Source organism: Narcine bancroftii, chromosome 2, assembly GCF_036971445.1.
Source record: "Narcine bancroftii isolate sNarBan1 chromosome 2, sNarBan1.hap1, whole genome shotgun sequence".
Taxonomy (NCBI): domain Eukaryota; kingdom Metazoa; phylum Chordata; class Chondrichthyes; order Torpediniformes; family Narcinidae; genus Narcine; species Narcine bancroftii.
The window spans coordinates 207,780,485-207,807,123 of NC_091470.1; the positions used below are offsets into that span (position 1 = coordinate 207,780,485).

General features: G+C 45.7%; 1 protein-coding gene across 5 annotated transcripts in view; it reads right to left on the reverse strand.

The window, feature by feature from the left end:
* The window catches only part of LOC138755029 (oocyte zinc finger protein XlCOF6-like), a 95,116-nt gene extending 69,939 nt beyond the window's left edge, over positions 1-25,177 (reverse strand). For 3 of the 5 annotated variants that reach the window (XR_011351998.1, XR_011351999.1, XR_011351997.1), the window contains exons 1-3: positions 24,917-25,162; positions 19,168-19,236; positions 13,395-13,547 (exon numbers count right to left, since the gene is read on the reverse strand). The gene's annotated coding sequence lies outside the window, so the exon portion shown is untranslated. Of the gene's footprint in view, positions 1-13,394; positions 13,548-19,167; positions 19,237-24,916 lie in introns of all 5 variants that reach the window. The other 2 variants (XR_011351996.1, XM_069920194.1) reach the window with 2 other exon arrangements.
* Between the last annotated feature and the right edge of the window lie 1,462 nt (positions 25,178-26,639).

The window sequence follows — 26,639 nt, forward strand, 5'->3', positions numbered from 1 at the left end:
TCCTGCTAAGTGCCAGTTCAGGTTGGAAATGGTCAACTTCCTGGGGCATCAAATCAACAGGTACAGAGCAAAACCCCTGCCTGAAAAGGTAGAGGTTATTCGCATTTTGCCAAGCCCCGCATAGCATTGGGGTTGCAAGAATTCACTGGTATGATTAACTTTTATCATGATTTATCCCAGCAGTGGCCCGCATCATGCACCCCCTTTTTGCACTCATGGCAGTGAAAGGTAAAGGATAATGAGGCCTCAAAAGCATTCCAGAAGGCCAAAGACGCACAGGCCAATGCCACCCTGCTGGTATACCCCAGGCCAGAAGCATCAACCACCCTCACAGTAGATGCCTCCAGCACAGAGGTAGGGGGCACACTGGAATAATTCATCGAAAGGCAGTGGCAGTCCTTGACCTTCTTTAGCACCTTTAGCCGCCCAAACTCAAATACAGTGCCTTTGAATGGAATCTATTGGCGTTGTACCTGGCAGTCAGGCATATCAGGTATTTTTTGGAAGGCAGGCAATTCAGGATCTTCATTGTCTTTTGCCTTCCACAAAGCGTCAGACTTGTGGTCGGCCAGGCAGCAGCGATACCCCTCATACATTTGGAGTTCATCATGGACATGCATCACACTAACGAGATGGTCAATGCACTGGCCCACCCCGCGATGGAGTCCGTCTGTTCCAGGGAATAGACAATTCTTCCCTAGCCAGGGCACAGCTTGAGGACCCTGAGATCCCAGTAAAGAGAACAGAAGTTTCCAGCCTCAGGCTGGAGGATGTTAACATCAGTCTTGGCAACCAGATGCTCCTCTGTGATATCTCCACCGGCAAACTCTGCCCCATCGAGCAGGCAGTGCGGAGGTGGCAGGTCTTTGATGCATTGCACAACCTGGCGCACCAAGCCATCAGGATCTCTGTTAAAATGGTGGCCAGTAGGTTCATCTGGCACAGCCTTTGGAAACAGGTTAGTCAGTGGGCACACTTGCACACTCTGCCCAGACGGCCAAAATGCATATGCATGACAAGACACCCCGCCCCCACCAGACTTTTGAGCCAACACAACATTGGTTCAGCCACATCCATGTTGACATTGTAGGCCTCTGCAGGTCTACATTGGGGAAAGATATCTCCTCACCATCATTGACCACTCCATAAGGTGGCCAGAGACAGTCTTGGGCACTGATTGACACTTGGGTGTTGCGTTTCAGAAACCTGGAGCATATGACAGCCGATAGAGGTACACTGTTCACTTTGGGATTCTGGGCGGTGCTGGCCAAGTTACTGGGAACCCAGCTCCACCATACCACTGCTTACCACCCTCAGCCTATGGGTTGGTGGACCGGTTCCACAGGCACCTAAAGGTGGCTTTGATTACCCTGGGTCCTCCTGGGGATCTGCGCCACACCAAAAGAGGACCTCAATGCCTCAGCAGCCGAGATGGTGTACGGCGCACCTTTGGTGATACCAGGGGAGTTCTTGGCTGCCACCAAGGACCCACAGGACCCCAAGGCCCCATTCACTATGCTGAGGAAAAAAAATGGGCACTCTAGCACCTACACAGCCTCTGCCGCAAGACCAGGCCAAAGCCAACATCCTGAAAGACTGAGAGACCTGTGAATACATTTTCATTCGGGGGAGGGGGGCACACTGTATGTACATTATAAGGAGCTATATAAAGTAATCAGGCACAAAAGGTTTACATGTGTGCTGGATACGGGTAGTAAGAAGAGACTTTAACTTTCAACCACCAAAAACCAGCACACCTGGACATTAGCCAAGCGATCCTCCTCACAGCCCCCAGGACGCAGAGGTAGGCCACCAAAAGCAGAGAAAGAGGCTCCGATTGCCAGTTCTTGAGGGGTGTCGTGCAGCAACCCACTAACCGGGATGTGACCCTGTACACAAAATGTCCGATGAGTACGGCGACCACGCAGACCCTGCAGGGGCCAACAACCGTTGTCTCAGGTGACCACCTGCATGGCGGGAAACACCGAGCAATGGCGAGGACGCCGCCCAATCAGAAATTCACACTGCTGTGATGACATTCCTGTCGTCAGCAGCGGGGAGAGAATAGAAGCAGAGCTGAGTGCAATAAAACTGTCTTCGATTTAGATTCCTCGTATGCATGTCTTCTTTCCACACTTCATGATAGCGTGGCATGTTACATGGTCTAATTTGACAAAAGATGTTGAGATTTTGTAAAACATATCACACTTGTCAATTTGTGGGGAAACCTAATCAAAGTTCCACAGTGGCATCTTTAAAACATATTCCTGATATTTGGAAAACTTTTTTCTAAAGTAATTGTGGACTGTGTTGGTCCAATGCCCAAAACAAAAGCTGGAAATAAATATCTGTTGTCCATTATGTGTGCCGTTTCAAGGTTAACTGAAGCTATACTACTCAGGAACATTATGTCTGGGTCTCTAGAAAAAAAATGTCAGTTCATTTGGTTTGCATGAAGAAATAAAATCAGATCAGGGAAAGAATTTTATGTCAGGTGTATATCAACTATTAGTTTTTAAATTGGGAGCTAAACAAATTGCCTTGTCTGCAAATCACTTAGAATTTCAGGGAGATTTGGAGCAGTTCCATTTGTTACAGAGTTAATGTGTTGTGTATTGACCTATGTGTTGTGTGATTTTATGTTAAAAAGTGACATTTTGCCTTTGAGAGCCAAGGTGAAGGTGGAGTTAGAGAGAATGGGAGACGGACTGGGCATGTTCAAAAGATGATCTAGAAATCTGTGGACCTGGTGCATTGTGACATTATAATCGCTGCCCAGGGTGCGCGCTGGAAGGGATGCTGGAGTCAGAAAGAAACCTCTGACAACACCATTTCTCGATGGCTGCCCCGCCACGTGGTGACACAAGCGGGGCCAGTTCGCCATGAGGATGTGTGCCGCCACACAACGCCCCCCAGAACTGGCTACGTGTCCTGTCACTTGGGCGGCTGGTCCCGGTGCTTGGCGCGGCCTCTGCATTGGCTATGATAAGACCAGATTGGGCCGCCTTCAGGCAGTCCACCGCAAAAAGTTCCTCTCTTCCCCCCAACGTCCAAGGTGAAGATTCCGCCGTTTTGTATGGCCTCTCGTACGGTCCTTGCACCTTGTGGACCCTCCGCACGAAAACTAACTGGGCCGAGTGGAGCTCTTTGGGGAGATTAAACGGCTGGGTGCCATGGCATGCTGGGAGTGGGGGAGCTAGAGAGGCCAGTGTCGGTCTGCCAGCAGGTTTTTGTTGATGGCTGTGGTGTCAGGGTCTGGGCCGAAAAACTCACCCGGCAGGGAAAGCAGTGCGCCATAGAGGATCTCTGCTGCTGAAGCCTCATGTGCTGTCCTAATCCCGAGAAGGGCCCAGGGTAGTTCATCCGCCCAGCCTGGTTCAGAGAGCCTTGCCATAAGCGACGCTTTCAGGTGCCTGTGGAACCTCTTCACCAACCCGTTGGACTGCAGATGTTATGCTGTGGCATGGTGGAGCTTGAAACCCAGGAGTTTTGCCATCTGAGTCCACAGGGCAGGCGTAAACTGCACCCCTGTCGCTAGTGAGGTGCGCCAGGACTCCGAAAGAGGCAATCCATTGACTGACAAAAGTCCTGGCCCACATCTCTGCAGAGGCCTCCTCAATAGGGACAGCCTCCGGCCACCTTGTGGTCCGATCCACCACCGTGAGGAGGTAATGAGCCTCCTTGGACACCGACAGGGGCCCAACAACATCAACATGGATGTTTTGGAATATGCGAACTGCCAGGCCGAAGTTCTGGATGGGAGCTTGCGTATGTCGCTGGACCTTGGAGGTCTGACACTTGATACAGTTCCTGGCCAGTTCTGTCACCTCCTTCTTCAGCCCGTCCCACAAAAACTGCTCCGCAACCATCCACAAGGTTGTCTTTACTGCTGGGTGAGCGAGATCATGGATCAGACTGAAGACCTTCACCCTCCAGAGCGGCGGGTGAGGCAGAGATGGCGGTCCGCAAGGCCTGCGTCTTCGCATCGTTTCTCTGTGCCTGAGCCAGTTGCTCGTAATCTAGGTCGTGCGCAAGAGTGTTGATGGCTGGATGGGAGAGCGCATCTGCCACTACATTGTCCTTGCTGGCCCTGTGTCAGATGTCGGTCATGACCTCAGACACATATGCGAGGTGGCGCTGCTGTCTGGCGAACCATGGATCCTTGCCCATCGCCAGTGTTTGAGTGAGGGGCTTGTGATACGTGAAGGCTGTGAATGGCCTCCCCTCGAGGAACTAATGGAAATGGTGGATGGTCAAATACAGCACCAGGAGCTCCCCAACGAAGGCACTGTATTTGAGCTCCGGCGGGTGCAGCTGCTTGCTGAAAAAGGCCAGCGGGCGCCATTGTCCATTGAGCAACTGTTCCAGAAAACCCCCCCCCCACTGCCTTAGGTGAGACATCCACAGAGAGCACCAGCAGCATGCAACTGTCTGGAGCCTCCTTTGTCACGATGAAAGCCCTGTCTGCCTCCTCTGACCACGATAAAGTCTTTTCTTTGGTGGCCATGAGCACGAACAATGGGTGCACGGCTCTAGGGATGAAACAATGGTAAAAGTTCACCTTCCCTCGAACTCCTAGAGCCCTTTCAGGGTGGGGGGGTTTGGGGAATCGTAGAACAGCCGCTACTCTCTCCGGTGCCAGCGCGGCCCCAGCCACCGAAATGGTGTGCCCCAGGAACTGGAGGGTCTCCTTGCTGAACTGGCATTTGGCTGCATTGACCGTTATGCTGAAGTCCGCCACCCAGGCAAAGAGTGTGCGGAGCTGGGCTCTGTGTTCGTCGCGATTGCAACTGGCAATGAGAATATTGTCCAGGTAAATTAACACAAAGTTCAAGTTTTTTCCAACTGCGTCCATGAGGAGCAGTAACGTTTGAAGCGCATTCTTTAGACCGAAGGCCATATGCAGGAACTCGAAGAGGCCGAAAGGGGTGATAATAGCAATCTTACCTAAGTCATCTGGATGCACTGGAATCTGATGGTATCCCTGCATGAGGTCCACTTTGGAGAAGACCTGTGCACCGTGGAGGTTGGCGGAGAAGTCCTGTATTTGGGGCACTGGGTACCTGTTGGGGGTGGTTGCGTCATTCAACCGATGGTAGTCCCTGCACAGTCTACAGCCCCCGGATGATTTCTGGACCTTATGGAGCAGCGAATCCCTGGCACTGTCTGAGTGCCGGACGATTCCCAGTTCATGGAGCCTGGAGAACTCCTCCTTTGCCTGCTGGAGGTTCTCGAGCGGCAGCCATCTGGGTCGTGTGCAGCTGGGGGCCCTGTGTAGCAATATGGTGGAAGACCCCATGCTGGGACAAGTCGGCGTTGAACTGTGGCTTTAAGATAACATGGAATTCGTGGAGGATCTCGTTGAACTCATTCCTGGCATGGTGCCCACAGAGGTTAGGATGAACCTCCAGTGGAACTTTACTTCCCGATCTGGATCTGTGCCCTGCAGGTACCGTAGGTCCTGACGATGGAGCCGTTGGCTGCCCGCAGGGTTGGAACTTGAGATCGGGTGCGAGTCTCTAATGCTGTGGAGGAGGGGGGGGGGGGTGGGGGAAAGGACGGTGAGCTCCACCAGGAATCGGCGGCCAGTGGATCTGTCCATCACATGAAGGAGGCTGTTTGTGAGGTCAGCCGTCATAGCCATCAACGGCGGCTGGCCTGGTCGTTTCCCAGAAACCCACAGGGCTGGTGGCACTTAAGCGCTAATGTTCCCCAGCACTGGTGGAAGAAACACCAGGTCAACTGGCCCTCCTCTGGCTTGGTCTTGGGAGTGGCTTGCGGTCGGCTGGCTCCTGGTCATGCCACCTGGTTGAGGGCTGCCTCATTCTCCCTCTTCATGAGCCAGAGGGTGTTCAGACAGGCTGCTGACTTTCTCAGGTCTGAGAAGTCCTCATCCATAAGGTGCAGGCCAATGTCCTCCGGGATTTGCTCCAGGAATATTTGGCGAAAGAGAAACCAGGCTTGTGGTCTTCCGCCAGGGCCAGAATTTCTTCCATCAGTGTCGAAGGACTATAGTCCCCAAGCCCATCTCAGTGAAGGCACCCGGAAGCCCGTTGCTGGGGAGTTAGGCAGAAAGTTCCAAGCAGCAAGCCTTTGAGGGCGGTGTACTTGCCCGTGACCGGGGTGGGTGGTGGATGATGTTGCCCACCCTTCCTGCCGTGTCTTGGTTCAGAACGCTTACGACATGATAGAACATCATAGAACAGATGTTGCGGAGTTGAAAGTGTGCTTCCACCTGGCCGAACCACGTTCTCAGTCAGTGGGTCCAAAAGGAGGGAAGCTTGATGGAGACTGTGTTAACCTCTGCTGAATCTATGGTGTTTTGAGTCCAGAAAAACGTCTGGGCTCATCGGGGTCACCACTGTGGTGGTGTGAGCAGTGGAAGAAACACAGCCACCACGTTGAGGGTTGTAAATTACTATTTTTATTCAAATTCAGCACGCCCCTTTAAGGGCAGCATGAGCTCAGTCACCTGGTGCATTGTGGCATCATAATCGCTGTCCAGGGTGCGCGCTGGAAGGGATGCTGGAGACAGAGAGAAACCTCTAACGACGCCATTTCCCCATGGCTGCCCCGCCACTTGGTGATACAAGAGGTACCGGTTCGCTATGAGGATGTGCGCTGCCACATATAATGATTATTGAACTGGAATTCAATTTTGCAAGAATATGACTTAGGTATATTATAATGACACTATGAGACAATGTCATTGCTGATTGCCCATCTAGATGTTTAATTTTTATGTTTCTGCTCTATTTGTATTATATTGTTTGGTAAGGCTGTGAAATCTATTAAAAACAAATGGCAATTGCAGTTTAAAATTTTGACCTCTTTGAAGTTCAAAATTTTCTCTGTGGGAAGGAGGTGTAACCGATTTGTGTTAACTTTTAATTTCATGTTAAACTAAGACATTTATAAAAATGTCAGTAAATTATTGTATGCTAAAGTTAAAATATTGTATCTGTATTCTTAGTAAGTTAGCTGTGAGTTGGTACAGGGTCACACACTGGTCACATCACATTTAAAGAACTCAGAAGAGTGTTCATTTCTAGCCCCGACTGTCTTGGACTGACAGAGCTAATGGATTTCAAGTAGATCATAATTATTCAAGAACTGCTGAGAAAGCCATCTGATTTTAAACATTTAAGCGTCTTGAACATCGAAGAGTTCAGAGGTTGTTATGGATATGGAATGGCTTTGGTAAAAATAAAACTGATGGTCATATAGTTTCCAAGAATTGGGACTCGCTCAGTGTTGATTGGTCATTGGAGACACCACATACACAAGGACCACTCCAGTCAACTATCTTCCTGATCCAAAGCAAGTGGTGACACCTGCTTTCCTGCTCAACACAACATTTCCCCAACAAAAACGTGCTCTTTGCGGTATAGTCAGTCATCCTTGCCAACCAAGTTTCCGGTCTGGACTGGTCCCATTTTTCAGCATTCAGCCCATATGTTCCTGAACCTTTCCTATCCACAATATATCCAAATGTCTCTTGAATATGATCCAAGCTGCAATCCTAGGATTTTCTTAATTGTAGAAAAAATGGATTAATTCTGAGTTAACTTCCCTCTTCCAGAACATGGATTGTTTAGATGAAAGGGATATAAAAGGAGTGCCAGAAAAAGCAGGAGCAGTCATGACTTGAGGGGCATTTGAGATCAAAACTTGATCCTTGTTGAGCATTAGTTTTGTGTGATCAGCAACTATAAAATTAAATAAGAAAGACTGCAGATGCTGGGGTCAAGTGCAATACACAAAAGTGCTGGAGAAACACAGGTCACGCAGCGTACATAGGAAGTAAAAGGCAGCCAACATTTCGGGCCTGCACCCTCTGTCAGATGTAATCAACAACAAAAAAAAACAGACAGGCACCTGAGTAAAAATGTGCAGGGAATTTACAAGATGACAGCAAAGACAACTAGCTAGGGAAAATACGTCTGTAGAAGCACATCTGGGTGATCACATCATAGAGCTGATAGGAGCAGGGATAACAGAGGGGGCACAGTGAGACATGGTCTCGCAGAACACACTTCAACAATGGGAGAACTTTATGGTAGGCATCCCCAGAAGAGACTTTGCAGTGGAGAAGTTGAATGGAATTAAACAAGGAGGAAGTCAAATCACCAAATTTCTGGAGATATTCAGTAAATCAAGTAAAGTAAAAAGGTAACCTACGTTTAGTGGCTGGAACCTTTATCAGGGTCCATGATCTATAGAAAGGAAAAGGTAACCTATGATTCGGGGCTGGGCACAGGGGGAGGGGAGGTGGGTGGGAAGAGAATATCACGTAGAGGGCGGGAGGGTCTCCAACACACAGATAATGGGAGGTGCAAGTGTAGAGCAGGGGAGCCATGCCCATGCACAGAGGTGGAGCTCACACAGAAGGGGATGTGGGGGTCGCACACTGAAGATGGCAAGGGGGAGGGGGCCACCGCGCGCCGAGGGGGCCACCGCGCGCCGAGGGGGCCACCGCGCGCCGAGGGGGCCACCGCGCGCCGAGGGGGCCACCGCGCGCCGAGGGGGCCACCGCGCGCCGAGGGGGCCACCGCGCGCCGAGGGGGCCACCGCGCGCCGAGGGGGCCACCGCGCGCCGAGGGGGCCACCGCGCGCCGAGGGGGCCACCGCGCGCCGAGGGGGCCACCGCGCGCCGAGGGGGCCACCGCGCGCCGAGGGGGCCACCGCGCGCCGAGGGGGCCACCGCGCGCCAAGGGGGCCACCGCGCGCCGAGGGGGCCACCGCGCGCCGAGGGGGCCACCGCGCGCCGAGGGGGCCACCGCGCGCCGAGGGGGCCACCGCGCGCCGAGGGGGCCACCGCGCGCCGAGGGGGCCACCGCGCGCCGAGGGGGCCACCGCGCGCCGAGGGGGCCACCGCGCGCCGAGGGGGCCACCGCGCGCCGAGGGGGCCACCGCGCGCCGAGGGGGCCACCGCGCGCCGAGGGGGCCACCGCGCGCCGAGGGGGCCACCGCGCGCCGAGGGGGCCACCGCGCGCCGAGGGGGGAGGGGGCCACCGCGCGCCGAGGGGGGAGGGGGCCACCGCGCGCCGAGGGGGGAGGGGGCCACCGCGCGCCGAGGGGGGAGGGGGCCAGCGCGCGCCGAGGGGGGAGGGGGCCAGCGCGCGCCGAGGGGGGAGGGGGCCAGCGCGCGGCGAGGGGGGAGGGGGCCAGCGCGCGGCGAGGGGGGAGGTGGTCACTGCGCGGCGAGAGGGGAGGGGGTCACCGCGCGGCGAGAGGGGAGGGGGTCACCTCGCGGCGATGGGCAACCGCACACAGAGGTGGAGGGGGGAGCAACCACACACCAGGCCAGATAAATTTGATTCCAGCCTCTGCCCCACACCATTCTCTGTCTCTGAAATATCCTCCAGTATCTGACACTACTCCCTGTCTCTGTACCCCCTTCAGTCCCCAACACCTTGTCTCTGTAACTCCTTATGGTACTCTCCACCCTCCGTCTCTGTAAACCACCCTCTTCCAGTCCCCTGGACACTTACTGTCTCTGTAACCCCTCCTTGCCTCTGCCTCTATAACCATCTCCGGTACCCTTGCAGACAGCACTCACATTCTCTTTAACCCACTACATCCTTTCGAGTCACTATAAACCCCTCCCCCTTGCCCCTGCATTCCTGCCTGTCACTGTAATCCCCTTCTCCTGTCACTCGATCCCAGACTCAGCAAACGCCAATGGTCCCCTACACCACTTGCTGTCTCAGTCAACCTCACACTTCACACTTCCTCGACTTAATTTTGCTCTCCGGTCCTCTACAATCATTTGTGTCTGTCACCCTTTCTGGTCACTGACACCTCTCCCTCTCTCTGCAAACCCCTGCTGGATCCATGCATTTCCCTTATCTCTACAATTCCCTACTAGTTCTCACCCCACCTCCCATCTCTGTACCTCCCCCCCAACTCCAGTCCCTACACCTCTGCCCGTCTCTGTAATCCTCTACACTTCTTCTTTGTAATCCCTTCCAGTCCCCAATTCCCCTCCTTGTCGCATGATCCTTCTCCAATCCCCCACCCTGTCTCCATCAACTCCTCCAAACCCCTTTAGCCTTTCCTTTCTCTGTCACCCTCTCTGGTCCCCAACACCACTTCTGGTCTCACCCTCCCTGTTTCTACAACTCTCTCTGGTCCACTACACTACTCCCTTTTTTTCCAAACCCCTCCCTATCTTTGTAACCTACTCCACATCCCCAACACCCATCCCTCTCTCAGTAACTTCCTCCTTTCCCCTCCACCCTCCCTGCCTCTGCACCCCTCTCCAATCCCTGCCATCCTTTCCTGTCTCTATAACCTTCTCCAGTCCCTATACACTCTCACCCTCAGTCATCCCATCCCCTATATATCAACCCATCTCTGAAATTTACTCTAGTCGCCTACATGCCTCCCTGTTGGTGTTATCCCCTCTGTCTCCATTTCTATAACCCCACCCATCCCAGTCAGTGAGCATTAGGTATGTCACAGGTACAAGTGGAAAATGACTGATCAGGGAAGTAAGAATTCTTTATCACCGTCATTCAACCACAATCCTATTGAATAATGGAGCAGGCTCAACACACCAGATGACTTCCTCCTGTTCCTATTTTTCTTTATGTTCTTATGCTAGATCATCTAGATTATCTGGTGTCTTTTTTAATCAATTAAGAAAGGAAAATTATAAAAACGTTATAAATGAAAAACTGCAAAAATATCTACGTTTCCTATTCTTTTTATCATCTTTTTTTGTTGGTATCAATGCCTCAAACTCCTTTACATTCTCCATATGTCTGCATGGGTTTTCCCCAGGAGCACCGGTTTCTTCCCACCATTAAAAATGTACCAGGGGCTGTAGGTCAACTGGGTGTAAATGGGTGTAAATGTGGACCGAAAGGACCAGTCACTGTGCTGTCTACATTTTAAAATGTTGGCATGGACCCAGGAGAGCAGAGTCAACACTGCTCTGAAAGGCGCTACAGCCCAGTCCTTTGCTAGCATCACTGCAAAGGTGTTATACTGCCTGATCAAGAATCTGATGGTGTTTTTAAAATAAAATCCTGCATCTTAAGTCTGTGCTTAAGATAGCAGCACCTGTACTTGGCAGTGGCCACCAGGGCTTGCAGACTCTGGAATTAGCAGACTGGTGCAAGGCACTGGAAACAGGAACAACTGCCACTAACACCCCCTCCCCTCCCCAACCCCAATGAGGAGGTACAGAGAAGATAATCCTACAGGAAATGTGACCACGGCAGTGAAGCAGTAAGTAGGGGTTCAGGTTGCTGGCGACTTGTGGTCAGGGGACCCGCACAGCCTGTGGGCTGCAGGTATCAGAGCTAGAATTTGAGGGGGTGCTGAGAGCAAGAAGGGGTCCGAAATGGCTCGGGCACTGAAGGCTTCTTGATCGTATTGGAGATTTGGATCTGGAGCTCAGTTTGCCAATGGATTAAATAAGAGTCTGTGCAGCTGCCTGGAGGCCAGTGACAAGAGCAAATTGAAAACTTAAAACTTACCTTGCAAACGGCTGCTCCAGCATCACATTTACGTTGAGCTGAGCCTCGTAGTGGCCTCCAGAGCTGATGGACGTGGGACAACTGGTGCCATAGTGCCACCTGTCATAAATATGCAGCACAGCAATGGCAGTCTTCCTTTCCCATAATTCACCCCCACGCAGCTAGAACTAGAACCCTGTGCTTCCCAGAACAGTTTCAGCTGCGTGGGAGGGGAATTATGGGTAGGGAAGACGACCATTGTTCTGCCCCATTTTGAGCCGCAGAAAGTGGTCCCAAAAGCTGAAGCGGCCCAGTGAGGCTGTCGCAGCCCACACCAGCCACCTCCGTCATCCCTGCCTTGAGGGGGTCATGGAGGGAGAGAGGTCAGTGGGGAGATGGGTGGTGGGCTGACTGTGTCATCAAACTGTCCCTAACCAGCCACTTGCAGTGGCTGTACATTCAGGTCAGGCGGCGGAGCAGAGCACTCAGTTGATTATCCTTCCCTGAGAAGGGTTGGAATTGGCGCCTTGGAGCTGGCCACGGTGCATTCAAAAAGGTATGTCCTTAGGTGTAAGGGCAAAGAACCTCTGCCTTTGCAGACGGGTGTTTTCCCTGCTTGAAAGTGCCTCGGGGGGGGGGGGGGGGTGGGGGGTGGCGTAAGGGGTGGAATACTCGTTTGCTTCTTTTACTTGTACTTGCAAAAGGGAACTGGACGACACTAATGGCAACTCTTTGTCTGCCTTACGACAGGCAGAAGGCAATGTTGTGTATGTTACGTCTCATGTATCCTCTGTTTTTCAGCCTCTAACACCCTCTGTTTCTCTCTTCTTCTACCCTCAATTTCTCCAATTCCAACTCAACAGATTTATCCTCTGGAAAAGTTTCTAAGTCTTTATCAACAAATTTTGCCTCACCTATATATTTCACTATAATCCTCTGTATTTGTATTTTCCTCATCCAATGCTTGACCAGTCAGTTTTAATGCCTTAGAAATAACCATCAATTCCTCTTTTCTTTTGCTCTGCAGGTGATGGCTGTGACAAAAATGTATCAACATCCATTGCTGCTGTTTTTCCACACACAAGCTTCAAATTAGCTTCAAAAAGAAAACCAATGAACTCATCAATCCCAGAAACTCCAATTTTCAATCCGAATGGATGAGCCCCCATAAAATGACACAAAGAGAAAATGTTTGACTCTCTCTGCTTGCAAAACCGCATGATCCTCCTATAACAACAAGTTATTTTCCAGATAATCTGTGGCTCCAGCGAGATCTTTCATCTGTTGCCTTTTGTAAATAACAATCCATTAGTGAAGTCTCCTGAGCTCTTGCAAAAGCTCTGAGGCCCCGATATGTCTCGCATGGGGCAGAGCCCCAGTATTTTAAACAAGATCTGTTTTAAAGTGTTTGTATGTAACCTACTCTAACAAACCTTTTCCCAATTTATCTCCCAAAAACACATCTATATACTCTGTCACATGTAATATTACATGTGCATAACAATAAAGATACCTTGAATCTTGAATTTATTTCTCTCAACAATTTCAAAAGTTTATGTTTTTAAGTTTAACACACATTTCTGAACACCTTCAGATCTGATGTGCCACATACAGTATAAATGGAAATTCTAGAGTAGGGAAAATGCTAGAAAGCGGAAATGATACCTTTCATCTCACTTATAAAGTCAAAGAATTTTGAAATATCAATGCTGTTTAACCTCTTGCAAAACATTCAGTTTCAATAACGTCTGCATCAGGTGACACCACGTGAAGACATGGGGTCAGGATGTTAAATCCTGACCCTCCTGAAAATTTGGTTAAAAATTAATGCAATTTATATAAAATTTCCTTTAAACAGACTTTGAATATATCCACTTGCTCACAACCATGGGGAAAAAGAAGAAAAAAAAACTGCTGCTGACTTACCTGTGCAACATAAAGAAGACAAGAAGAAACAGATGACGAGGCCTGTGCCGACGCTGAAGCTGGGGACTAGTGCTCCAGCAGCCCCGGTGATGGGCGAACAGCCTCCGCTGCTAAATCGAAGTGCGCCGCACCCAATGAAATGGAATGATGGCACTGAAGATGAAGAAACTGGAAGTCAAACTGGAAGTCGAGCAGGTCTGTCCAAATCAGCATTGGAATCGGATAGTTCCTCTTTTGACAGTAATCAAGGAGATAAAGACACAGAAGATACAGAATCGACCATGCCCAGTGAAGGGAATAATGTGGATATATTTAAGGAGCTTAGAAGTATGAAAATACATAATAAAGCAGTCAAATATGAAGCAACATATTGATAAAAACAAACATGAGATTAATAAATTGAATGTAGATTTGGAGATTTGCCAAAAAATTGATGTTCTGGAAAATTATAGTAGAAGGAATAATATTAAGATTGTGGGTTTGAAAGAAGAGATGGTACAACAAGATATGCCACAATTTTTTCAAAAATGGATTCCAGAAGTACTGGGCAAAGAGAACTTAGTGGGAGAAATTGAAATTGAAAGGGTTCATAGAGCCCTCTGACGTAACCCTCCCCCCCACCAACAAAATCCATTCAGTACTGATAGAATTCCTGCGGTATCAGGATATAGAAAAAGTACTTAGAATAGCTGCACAGAAAGCTCGTCAAAGACAAGGGCCACTTGAATATTAAGAGAGCAAAATTTTATTTTACTCATATCAGTGAAGACCTTTTAAAGTGAAGAAAAGTATTCAATCCTGTGAAAAAGACTTTATGGGAGAAAGGATACCATTTTTTTCTATGACATCAAGTGACCTTGAAAATTTTTCTCACAAATAGACAAAGTAGGTTCTTTCTAAACCATCACCAGGCAAAAGAATTTGTTGAAAACTTTCAAAGTCAACAATCAGGCTGAAGACCTTGAGGACGAAGAGCAATGTGTTTTTTCCTCTTTCTGTTAACTCTGTATAATTGAGTTGAAGTTAAACTATGATTATGAAGTGCTTTTTATATCTAAAAAGAGAAATGTATGAAGAATCTCAGGGGGGTGGGGAGAGGTGGAGGAGGGTGCAGACCACTGCTGATTCATGCGTGTATCTGTGACTTCGGTCAGGGCCCACACAAGGAAGGGTGATAGAGTTGCTATTATATTTAGCAGTGCATCTTTTTTTATTTTATTTTTACATTTTTCTCTTTATCTTTTGTGGATTGTCAGGTGGGCCAAGGACAAACACAGAGGATGCTGAATTACATAACTAATTGGTGGAGGTTTGTGGGACAAGGTGTTGGAAATAAATAAATAAATAATGAGTAAATCGGTAAAACTCTTACATTGTAATATTAATGGGATCATCAAATGGAAGAAAATACTTGCACACATTTGAAAATGGGTGGAGATGTAGCCTTAATGCATGAAATGCATTTGACAGAAAAAGAACATTCAAAACTGAAAAGAGACTGGGTTGGCTATGTTGTATCTTCTTCATTTAATTCAAAATCAATTAATTAATTCTTATTTAATAAGAATCTTGCAATCGACATTCAACATGTTGAGACAGATCCAGCAGGTAGGTTTGCAATGGTTCATTGCCAAATTTATTCTGAGCTATGGAGTCTTTTGAATATTTATGTGCCCAATAGAGATGATGAGGTTTATACAGGAAATTTTCCTAAATTTAGCAAATGCCCACCAGAATATAATACTAGGAGGAGATTTTAATTTTTGTTTAGATTTGTTATTAGATAGATCTTCAAGAGGAACTAATATAAGCAGAGCAGCAAAAAACAACTGACTTTAATGGAAGATTTGAACTTAATAGATATAAGGCAGAGGTTACATCCGACTTATGGGGATTATTCTTTTTACTCAAATCAACATGATTCATATTCCAGAATAGATTTTTTAATTACTTTCAGTACAACTTCAAGGTAGAGTATTTCAGGTAGATTATTAAGCACGACTTTGCGTGATCATTCACCCTTATTGTTACAGATTGAAATGCATGACAAAGAGAAATCAGTATATAGATGGAGATTAAATAGCTTGCTTTCGTGATTTTGTAAGAGAGCACATTCGATTGTTTTGTGATCTGAACTTACATTCAATAACTGATATTTGTGATTTGGGATGTACTGAAATCAAGGAAGATTACATGAGGGAATTGGATAAATTACAAAGGAAGATAACCGATATGGAAAAAGACCTGCATGTTCAAAGGTCAGAGAACAGAAGGAGGTTAATAATTAATTTTTTAAAACTTCAATAATACTATGCAAACTTATAGAATAGAAAAAGCAATAATGAGAACTAAACAAAGTTACTATGAATTAGGAGAAAGATCACAGTGCTAGTGTGGCAATTGAAAACAGAACAAATCTCCAAAACTATAAATGCTATCTGGAAAGTATCTAATCCTATAAACCTCAATAGATAAATGATTCTTTTCTGGGTTTTTATTCAAAACTATATAGTTCAGAATCTCAAAAAGATAATGACAACATTAATAAGTATTTATCTTAAATACATTTGCCTCTGTTATCTTTGGAGGAACAGTCAGAACTAAAGTCTCCCATTGATCAGTTATAAATTAAAGAAGCAATCAGAACATTACAGGCCAGTTTTCTGGCCGAATTCTCTATGGACTTTAAGGATTAATTGCTTCCTTTATTTATTATTGCTTCATTAACCCATACACACTGAATCTTTTTCCACTACGATAGTTACGGTAATACCAAAAAAAGACAAAGATCCCTTAAAGCAGTGGTTCTCAACCTTTTTCTTTCCACTCAAATACCACTTTAAGTAATCCCTATTCCATCTGTGCTCAGTAAGAGATTGCTTAACGTGGGATGTGAGTGGGAATGGAAGGTTGAGAATCACTGCTCCACTCAAATGTTACTGAACTAATTTCCTTGTGAAAAATTGTCATTGGCTATTTCCTTTGGAGTTATGAAACCGTGCACATAATGAGTCAATAGGCTACGATGAAAACAGTAGTATGTTGTGGAAAGAAATACTACCATAAGCAATCCCTTACTAATTACAGAGCACCTACGGCATTGGGAATACTGAAAGTGGTATATGAGTGGAAAGAAAAAGGTTGAGAACCACTGCCTTAAAACCTGCTTCGTATGGACCAATATCTTTTCTAAATGCAAATTATAAAATTGTTGCAAAGGTTTTGGCTAATAGGATAAACAGATTACTATCGAAGTTAATTAATGTTGATCAGACAGGTTTTGTTAAAAAGTGACTAGCTGCTGATAATATAGTGAGATTATTAAGTATCACTCATTTAGCACAATCAAAAGGAGATTTAAGTGTTGCTATAGCCTTAAATCAGAAAAGGCCTTTGATAGATTAGAATAGGATTTTCTTTTGAAGGTACTGGACAAGTTTGGTTTGGGACAATCTTTTAATAATTGGATTAAAACATTATATATTAATCCAAAGGTAAAAGTGGTAACTAATGGAAAAATCTCAACATCTTTTAATTTGTTGAAATCTAGTAGACAAGGATGTGCCTTTCCACCAACATTATTTGTACTGGCTATTGAACCACTTGCAAAGATGATTAGATGGGATACATTTATTAAGGTATTCAGGGTCAGTCATGAGGTACATAAAATTAGTCTATTTGCAGACGATGTATTGAAATATTTGACCGAACCGGAGTCTTCCTTGAGACAACTGCATCTCCGACTAGAAGAGTACAGACAAGTCTCAGGATACAAGATAAACTGGAATAAAAGTGAAGTTGCACCATTTGTGCAAATGCATTGTTCATTGCACAATGTCAGCAAAATATCCAATTTAGATGGCCAAAAAATGGGGTTAAATATTTAGGGATTAGAACAGATAATAAAAAATTTATATAATTTGAATTATCTACCTTTACTTCATAAAGTTGAAGATGATTTAAAGAAATGGATGACATTACCTATTACTTTAATAGGAATAGTTAATTTTATAAAGATGAGTATTTTTCAAAAAATTCAATCTCTCTTTCAAACAGTACCTATTTTAGTACCTCAACAATTTTTTTTAAAGATCTAAATAAGTGGATTCGGAAATTTTTATGGAAGGGTAAAATGTCTTGAGTAACTTTGCAGAAATTAACATGGAAATCTGAATGGAGGGGGGAAAACTGCAACTCCCACATTGCTATAATTATTATAGAGCAGCTCAAATGCATTTTATTGCATCCTTTTTTGAAGATTAAACCAGTCCAACATTGATTAATATAGAATTGGAGAAAAGTCAGCTAAGGAATTTCTTTATAATGGAATTCAAGGTTGATATCAGGAACTAAAGATACACCTTTACTGAAACATTTGGGTTAAGATAGATGGGGAAATTGGGACAAAGAGTGTATCACTGTATACCCCTCTGTTTCAGATATATTTTTACCAAGACAATAAATGTTTGAAACTGCGGACTGATAAAGATTATTGTGAACAAGTTCTGTTAATGTTCTTTTTTCAATTGAGGGACAAATATGGAATAACTAGAAACATGCTTTTTTTGTTATTTTCAAATAAAGCAATTCTTAAGAGAGAAATTGGGACCAGAAAGTGTATTGCCGCCATGTAGTGAAGTGGAAACCCTTGTTCAACAAAGGCCAGTACAGAAACTTACTTCTGCAATGGACCTTTTATTAGAGAGCAACATGTAAACTGGGACTCTAGAAATCTAAACAGAAATGGGAACAGGATCTGAATATTACAATTGATGAGCAATTATAGATGGATTTGTGTAGAGACTGCATGTTGAACACAATTAATGTGCAAATCAGATTAGTACACTATAATGTTTTTAATGTCATATATCACACCGTATAAGTTGCATAAAATAAAATCAGACTTATCAAACAAGTGTTTTAGATGTGGTAAAGAAGATGATACCTTTCTGCATTCCACATGAATGTGTCCAAAATTAAGACTGTTTTAGTTAAAAATAGGAGAACTGTTGGAACAAATGTTTAATATTTCATATCCACAAAATCCTCACTTTAAGGGAATGTTGAGGGAATGAATCCTAAACTGGTCCCATCACCAACTCAATAAAAGTTTGTGAAAATAGCATTAGCAGTGGCAAGAAAATGTACTGCAGTCACTTGGAAATTGGATTCTTATCTGGGCATAGACAGATTGCATGCGGAAATACAAAAGTTCATTCCACTGAAAACAATTACATATAATTTGAGAAATAAATACATACTTACAAATATGAAGCCCATATATACACAAGTATTGTGGGTTAGTTTTATTCTCTTCTAATCGCTATTCCCTATGACCTCACCAGATAGCACAGATAACATTTGATAGTTAAGACCTCTGCGTTTTTTGGCCTGCCTTAGTATAATCCAGTAATCTTATTATTCTCTTTCTCTTTTTTCTTTTCTTAAATATGTTACTATATGGTGTTAACATGTATATGTAATGATTGATTGTCTTTCTGGGGGTTGGGTTTTAGTTTTTTAAGCGGAGTAGGTTATATTTGTTTTGCAGTGAATATTAATTTGTATTAAAATTATGGATGTATGAAAACTTCAAAAATAAAATACAATTTAAAAAAAAAACAAAAAAATGTCTGCATCCAAAAAAAGGCTCATGATGGGAATACTCAGGTCAATCTCACCCCAAAAAAACATTTTCTGTCAGATTATTTTGATGATCATACTGCCTTCAGGCAGTAAGGAACAGACTAGAATCATGCTGTCTGGACCTTACCATAAACTCAGCTCCTTCTTTTGTTGTCCTCCTTTAAAAGTATCAAAAGTCATGTTTTTCTCAGCCAGACTGAGGAAGAATTCAGCAAGAAATAAAAAAAATAATTTCATTAGAAAATCCAGCCTTTTACATTGCACACAAATAAATCATTGAGAGCAAATTAAATATTTTTAGAGAGAAAATATTTTAAAAAAATCTATTCGGAGCAGATAAAAAGAGTGAGCTCCTGGATTTAAATCCTATGCATACCTTATAAAAACTAAAAGTAACGTAAATCGGCCCTCCATTAGGAGAAAAAGAAACCACAAATTAAAGTCTAAATAAAATAAAAATTAAAAAAAAAGATAAAGTAAAACCCCCCGCCCCAAAAAAAAACTACCAAAACCAAACTTGGGTGTGCATCACCCACCAGTGGCTGATGACTAATAGAACATAGAGCAAATCTCTCCCTTCCCAGCCAAACAAAAAATAACAACAAGATATCATAATGACATAAAAATAAAGTAAGAATAAGTAAGTTCTTCTATTCATCCATGAGATTCCAAACTCGACGACCCCATTTCAGGAGAAATTAGACTCTTTCCATTCCCATTTATCCCATTTCCGGAACAACCAGATTTTTCTTTAGGAGACAATGGTGGACTATGTCTTGGTCCGTGTACATCTGGCAACGAATCAGCAAATATCATTGCTTCACGCTCATTCTCAAAAAACCGAGATTGAAAGTCTCCACAAAACACCTTCAACACTGCCGGATAACGAAAAGTAAAGTTATAGTCTTTACGCCACAGAACTTCTTTAACTGGATTAAATCGACGCTGATGCTGAATAACCTCTTGACTCAAATAGGGATTAAAAAAAACTACTATTCTGAATCATTAACGGAGCTGGCCGTTGTCTCGCATTTTGCACTGCTAGACGAAGTATCATTTCTCTGTCCAAATAATTCAAGCATCGAATTATCATGGGTCTCGGTGATTGATCAGGCGGAGGCCTTCTTCTTAGGGCTCTATGAGCTCTTTCCAATACCAAGCCTCCAGAGAAAAATTCTTCACCCAATATTTGTGGGATCCATCCAAAAAAACGAAGAGGATCTTGATTTTCCATTCCTTCCGGCAAACCAACAATCTTCACATTGTTCCTTCTACTTTGATTTTTCCAAATAATCTACTTTTCTCTCCAACTCCTTTTCATGTTCTCGCAATTCTTTAACGGATTTTTCCACCTCCATCACTTTATCTGTATTAGAGGCCACTTGCTGTTTACATTCCAAAAAGGCAGACTGAAATTTTTTAAAATCTTCAGAAAATACTTCCATTCGTGTATTAACTGTAATGAATTCTGACCTCATACTATCTTTCATTTGAGCTAACTCTTGCAGTATCGGCTGAGTAACGGTACCCAACAAGTTAACTTGTAGTTCAGAAAGACCCGACCCTGTTTTCTTTAACATAGTGTCAGAACCAGATAACTGCAACTCTTGCTGCAGCTCAACAACAGGCATTTTAACAGTTTTACTGCACATTTCAACTTCCAACGACGACACCCCGACTTCCTCAGGGGGTTGATACTGGTCTCCCCTCACAACTCGCTGTTGTTTAAAGAACTCACAGATAAGATCAAGCTCTTCAGATTGAAGTACTGCCTGAGTGGTTTCAAACAATGGATTCATTTTTCTGCGAGATCCCTCTGCCGTTGGGAGACTGCCAGAATCAGGATCCACTTCTTGGAAACGTGCACTTTCCTCCTGAGAACGAATAATTGCAGAGATATCCTTCTCCTGGTGAGCAGTAATCATTTTTTTTTCAGCTGCAGTTTTTCCAGGCCCTAAATCTTCAACACTCCGAAAATGTAGTTTCTTCTGTACTTGAGGTTTAATCTTTTTGCCATTAGTGGCCATAACAACTCCTTAATACTTTAAACTAAGTTTTAAAAAAATTTTAAACTGAAAAACAAAAAGTTAAAAACGGGTTCTTTAAAAGTCTGGCCAGAGAGGTCGAGATTACACATCCAGGCTCTACGCCATCTTGCCACGCCCCCGACGATTTCCCTCTAGTTGAAGAAACATTTGCCATCTCGGGACTGAATGACTGATCCCTTATTCTCAGAGCTGGTTCCGTTAAACTTGACAGCCCAGACAAGAGATTCAAATTCCCCTCAGAGACAATCTGTACGTTAAACAGTGTAGTCTCTGCCCCCAAAGTTTGCGATGGCTCGATCCAATGTGGCATCACACACCGTACATGAGCAGCTGGTTTTGGCGTGACGGTACAGTCGCAGAATCCAACAGTACAGAAACAGGTTCTTTTACCCACCATGTTCACTCTGATCCTTTTGTTCTATTTTAATTGATCCCGTTTTCCTGTATCCTTCAATGCTTTGCACATTTACCTGTCTTTCTAAATATTCGGTAAAGGGTACAGCTTGTATCTAATAGTTACAAACCAGGCTCAGTGTATAAAAACACAATATCTCAACTCTCCATCTTCTCACCCTAAAGCTCAACACCATTGCTTTTATCAGCTCCATGATGTGAATAATGAACATTTACCCCAGTAGTGCATCATTTTCAATACATTCTATCACCTTCAGAACTGAACTTTCCTCAGTGTAACCACATCACAACTGAAGAAGAATCACTGCCTGAGCAGCACATGCATCACAAATATCCACTACAGCACAGAAAACAAGCCATTTGGCCCCTCTAGTCTGTGCCAACCATCATCTCCTTAGTCCCACTGATCTGCTCCCATTCTATAACCCTCCAGGCCTCTCTGATCTATGTACCTATCCAATTTATTCTTAAGTCACTTGATCGAGCCTACATTCACCACATTAGATGGCATCTGAACATTATCGTTTTGGAGCAGGGTAGAAACAGCAGATGCTGGTTTTGATTTAAAAATGGGAAATGCTGCCCGACTGCTCAGTGATCCCGTGAAATAAAGAACAGACTTAACTTTACAGAGCAAAGTCCGGTGAAGATCTAAGTTCATTCTATTTCACAGAATTGTATAATTGTAAAATGCCCTTCTGTCCACAGTGAACCACTCAATGCTGATACACTGATCTACACAATACTCATCTCATTTCAAACTCTTGGAAGAAAGCCCTTCCCAACCCAACAAAATTTCCCTCGAACCACTTCTGCTCGCCGCATTGGGCAGCCCTATGTGAATGTGAAATGTAATCTATCCAAGACCAGGTTAACAGAATCATATGGCAAATGTGAAGTTCAGTGTAACATTTAAGCGGTTTTATTTGGAACCGGAGCTGCAGGTTCACTCTGAACTGAACACACATTTATGTATTCTGTTGGAGGATTTGGGTCACAAGGATTGATCACCCATGGAAAGCATAGAACTGCAGCACAGCAACAGCTATCAATGTGGACACAAGATTACAGCACACTGCACACCTTTAGCCCACAAAATGTGCCAACCCATGTAAACCAATTCACACCAAACTATTTTTTAAGGTGTCTGTTACAGATTTCTGTGTTGTGTATTGGCCTATGTGTTGTGGTTTTATGTTAAAAAGTGACAGTTTGCCTTAGAGAGCCAAGGTGAAGATGGACTGCTGAGAGAGTGGGAGACGGACTGAGCATGTGCAGAAAAATGATCTAAAAATTTCTGGACTTGGACAATAAACCAAGTGGAGTGGAAGGAGGCCCAGAGCATGAGTCATGGTCTGGAGAACAGTTTAGAATGTTGGGCATTTCAAAAAGGGTGAACATTCCGAAGGTAGCCAGAAGGATCCGGACCAAGCCAGTGGTTCCTCTCTCTGCAACCAACACAAGACATCTTCGAATTTTGTGCTCTCTCTCTCTCAAAGATCTTTTGGCTTCAGTTTACCAAACAAACTGAATTTTGTTTATGATCTTTGCTTCAGTTGAGATCGAAGTTTTGGGAGTCTGTGTGTTTTGTGTCTAAGTTTTTCTGTGGGCTGGTTAGAACTATAACTTAGACTTTAATTACATAGGTTATATTTAAGCTGGGGAATTTATTAGTTTTACACTGTTATAGAAATTTGCATAGTAACTAGTGGGCATTGTTATAAAAAGGGGGGTTTTGAATTAAAGTTTGAAGGTGAATTTTTTGTTAATAAAGTAATTGTTCATCTTTACCCCTGTGTGATATGCCTTCTTTGTGGTTGCTGGTTTGATCTTGTAACATGTCTCACAGTTAAAACCCACGATTTTTCTCAGAAACGTACCTATCCAATATTTAATCAGAATTACAAATCGAGCCCACATTCATCACTTTAGCTGGCAGCTTGTTCCAAAGTCTTTCTCTCTCGCTCTCTGGGAAGTTCCTTTGCTTCGTTCCACTGTCTCCACCAGCCCCTTACTCTCCCACTTCCACATCAGTCTCACCTTCCCCATCTCCTCCACTCCGCGTCTTCAATCTCTTCCACCACCCTCCCCATCTCCAAATTCCCTCCCTTTGCATATCCTATCTCTCCCTCATTGGCTCACCGTCCTCCATTTCCAGCCTCCCCTTATCCCACCCAATCTCCAGCCTCCACATCTCCCACCTCCCACTCTGTTTACACCCTCCCTGTCACCCACTTCCCACTCTGTCTCCACCCTCTCCACTGTATCAAACAAGCACCTCCCACCTCTACATCATCATCCCCAACCTCCCTCTCCCTCCCAGTCTCCACCACCCTGGCAACCCCACCCCATGAACCCCACTTCATCCCATCTACTCTTCACCCCCTCCCTATCTCTCCCCCTCACCAACTCCCCTGTCGCTATCATCCCCTCCCCATTACCCCATCAAACTCTCCCTTCTCTTGACTCGCCAACTCCCCCACTACTCATCAAAACCCCCCATGAAACCCCCATCACCTCATCACCCGCTCCCCTTCTACCTCCTCCCCAACAACCACACACCGTGAACCCCCATCACGCCATCTACTTGTCACCTCCTCCCATTCTCATTTCCCATCACCCACTTCCTGTCAAATCACGTCTCTCCCCTCGCCAACTTCCACTCCCCATCACCCCACTTGCTCATCACCAACTCAGTTTCTCCCCCACCCCATCTACTCGTCAATCCCTCCTCCATCAACCCATCTACTCCTCACCCCCTCCCCAACTCCCAGTCCCCATCATCCCCCAACTATCAAACCCTTCAACATCCTCTCCATCTCACGCCACTCCCCATCAAACCTCCATCACTCCATCTACTCATCACCCATCCCCATCACACCACCTCCCCAATGTCTCCCCCTCCCCATGAACCCCCATCACTCCATCTACTCAATACCCCATCCCCAACATTCCCTCCCTGTCACCCACTCCCCCTCAAACCCATCTCTCCTCCTCCATGTCCCCCACTCTCCATCAAACCTCCAATCCCCATCTCTCTGCCTCCCTGTCAACCCCTCAGTGAACCCCCATCACCCCATCTACTTGTCACCCCCTCCCCATCAAATCCCCCTGTGAATCCCCATCACCCCATCTAATCCTCACCCACTCCCTGTCAACCTCCCATCACCTCATCTACTCCTCAGCCCGCCTCCATCTCTGCCACTTGTGAACTCCCTCGATGAACCCAATCACCCCCGCCAACCCCTCCTCCCCGCCAACCCCTCCTCCCCGCCAACCCCTCCTCCCCGCCAACCCCTCCTCCCCGTCAACCCCTTCGACTCGTTACCCCCTCCCCGTCTCTCCCCCGAGCTGGGGTGGGGCCGGCACCGATCCGACGTTCTCCTGGGCCTTGACTTAAACGCGTGAACTCACCGAGTGTGGCCGCCGAAAAGCGAACCGGTCACGGACACTGCAGGTTTCCCTCGCGGTGGGTCGGGGGGAGGAGAACGGAAGAAGAGCAGCCGGACATTCACTCTTGAATTGTCCGGAGTCTAACGGAAGTGACGTTTACTCTGCCGGATCCGACATTGCTCATGAGTAGAACAGTTTGATGGACAGTCACTGCCGCCAATGGAAACAATGATGCTCTCTCTCCTCAGTTGGAGGGGCAGGAGCGCGCTCGGCCTTTGAAACGCCTCACCGCGTGTGTGACGTCAAAATCGCGAGAGATCCTTCATCGTGGTCTGCTCGGTGATTGGCAGGCAGCGGGGGAGTGACGTCACGGGCCCGCCATGAATCTCCATTAGGGGGCGCAGGTGTGAGGGAGGGGGAACGAGTCCAGAGTTGCAGTTTCGATCCCCGCTCAGGGTGGACACGGGTCACATGATCTATGTCAATTCGGTACATTTCCTGGCACTGACCTATTCATCAAAAGCGAAGCGAGGAGAAAGAACATTTAGTTTAATCAAAACCTTATGTGAATTGAGGAAGAAGCTTTGGAAGGGTGGGAGAAAAGTGGAGCCCCCTGGTAAAATCCACATTGTGAGAGATGGGAAAACTGATCTAAAATTATGAACATGAAGGAAACTAAAATTCATACATCAGTTAATGGCTGTAACCAGTACAAACAGGATGAGCTTGGGAATTCGGATGCAGGAAAGCAGAGTCAGCACGATTAACATAAGAATCTTCTAGTCTTTGTGACAAGATCAATGAGCCACCATAAGAATAAGACAAGGAGCGGTAAGGAACAATAGAATGTAGGAAGTTGAGGTAGTCTGGATAGACAGAAGTGCCAAGTTCTACATATCTAATTAGTTAACCTTACACAGATTTACAAAGTTATACATATTAAATTAGCCAACCCTAGACAGGATGAGCCAACTCTACATACCAAGAGACTGTAGCTCCGAGAATCAGGAAGGTGTGAATAAGGACAATAACATGAAGGGACACCGACAGGATACCCCCTGGTCCTCCAAGTATACTGAAACTGCACGTAGGCAGGAAGGATTGCCTCTGCCAAACCCATCCAGGGGGCAGAAGAATGTAAGGGGGAGGGTATTCTGATACTGAAATTTACTGTATAAAAGTTGGGTGAGCCCCAGTGTATGTGTGTATTCCCAGGGTAAGGGGAAGCACCCAACTTTGCATTGTTGTATAATAAATGTTCTTTGTTCTCAATTTTTGTCTCGAGCAATTTCTTTAAAGGTAATTCTGTTTCTAACAAATGGGGGCTCGTCCGGGATCACACTCCCTCCACTGACAGAGTGCCCGACGACGAGAGTAGGTGCACCCCAGCTGATTCAGCTGGACTCACAGATTACGGGTGGCTGGTCAGTGGAAGAAGCGAGTGATATCCGAGAAGAGGCATTGAGAACAAACGACGGAAGGAAGCGCGCTAGAGCCTTGCTACTGGAACCCGGTAAGAGGAATTTTACTTGCCTATCAGTATGGGAAGTATGGGTAGCAAGGAAGAGAGTCCTGGTAAAGGATGTGAGAATCAGATAATTACGTACAGCCCGCCCGGGTTGATGTTATCTGAGTGGGGCACGGGAAGGACCCGTGGAAAGGACAAACTGACCATGGTCAGGTATTGTTGTAGGGACTGGGTTAAATACCCGATTAAAGGGAGCTCCGTGTACTGGCCAAAGCT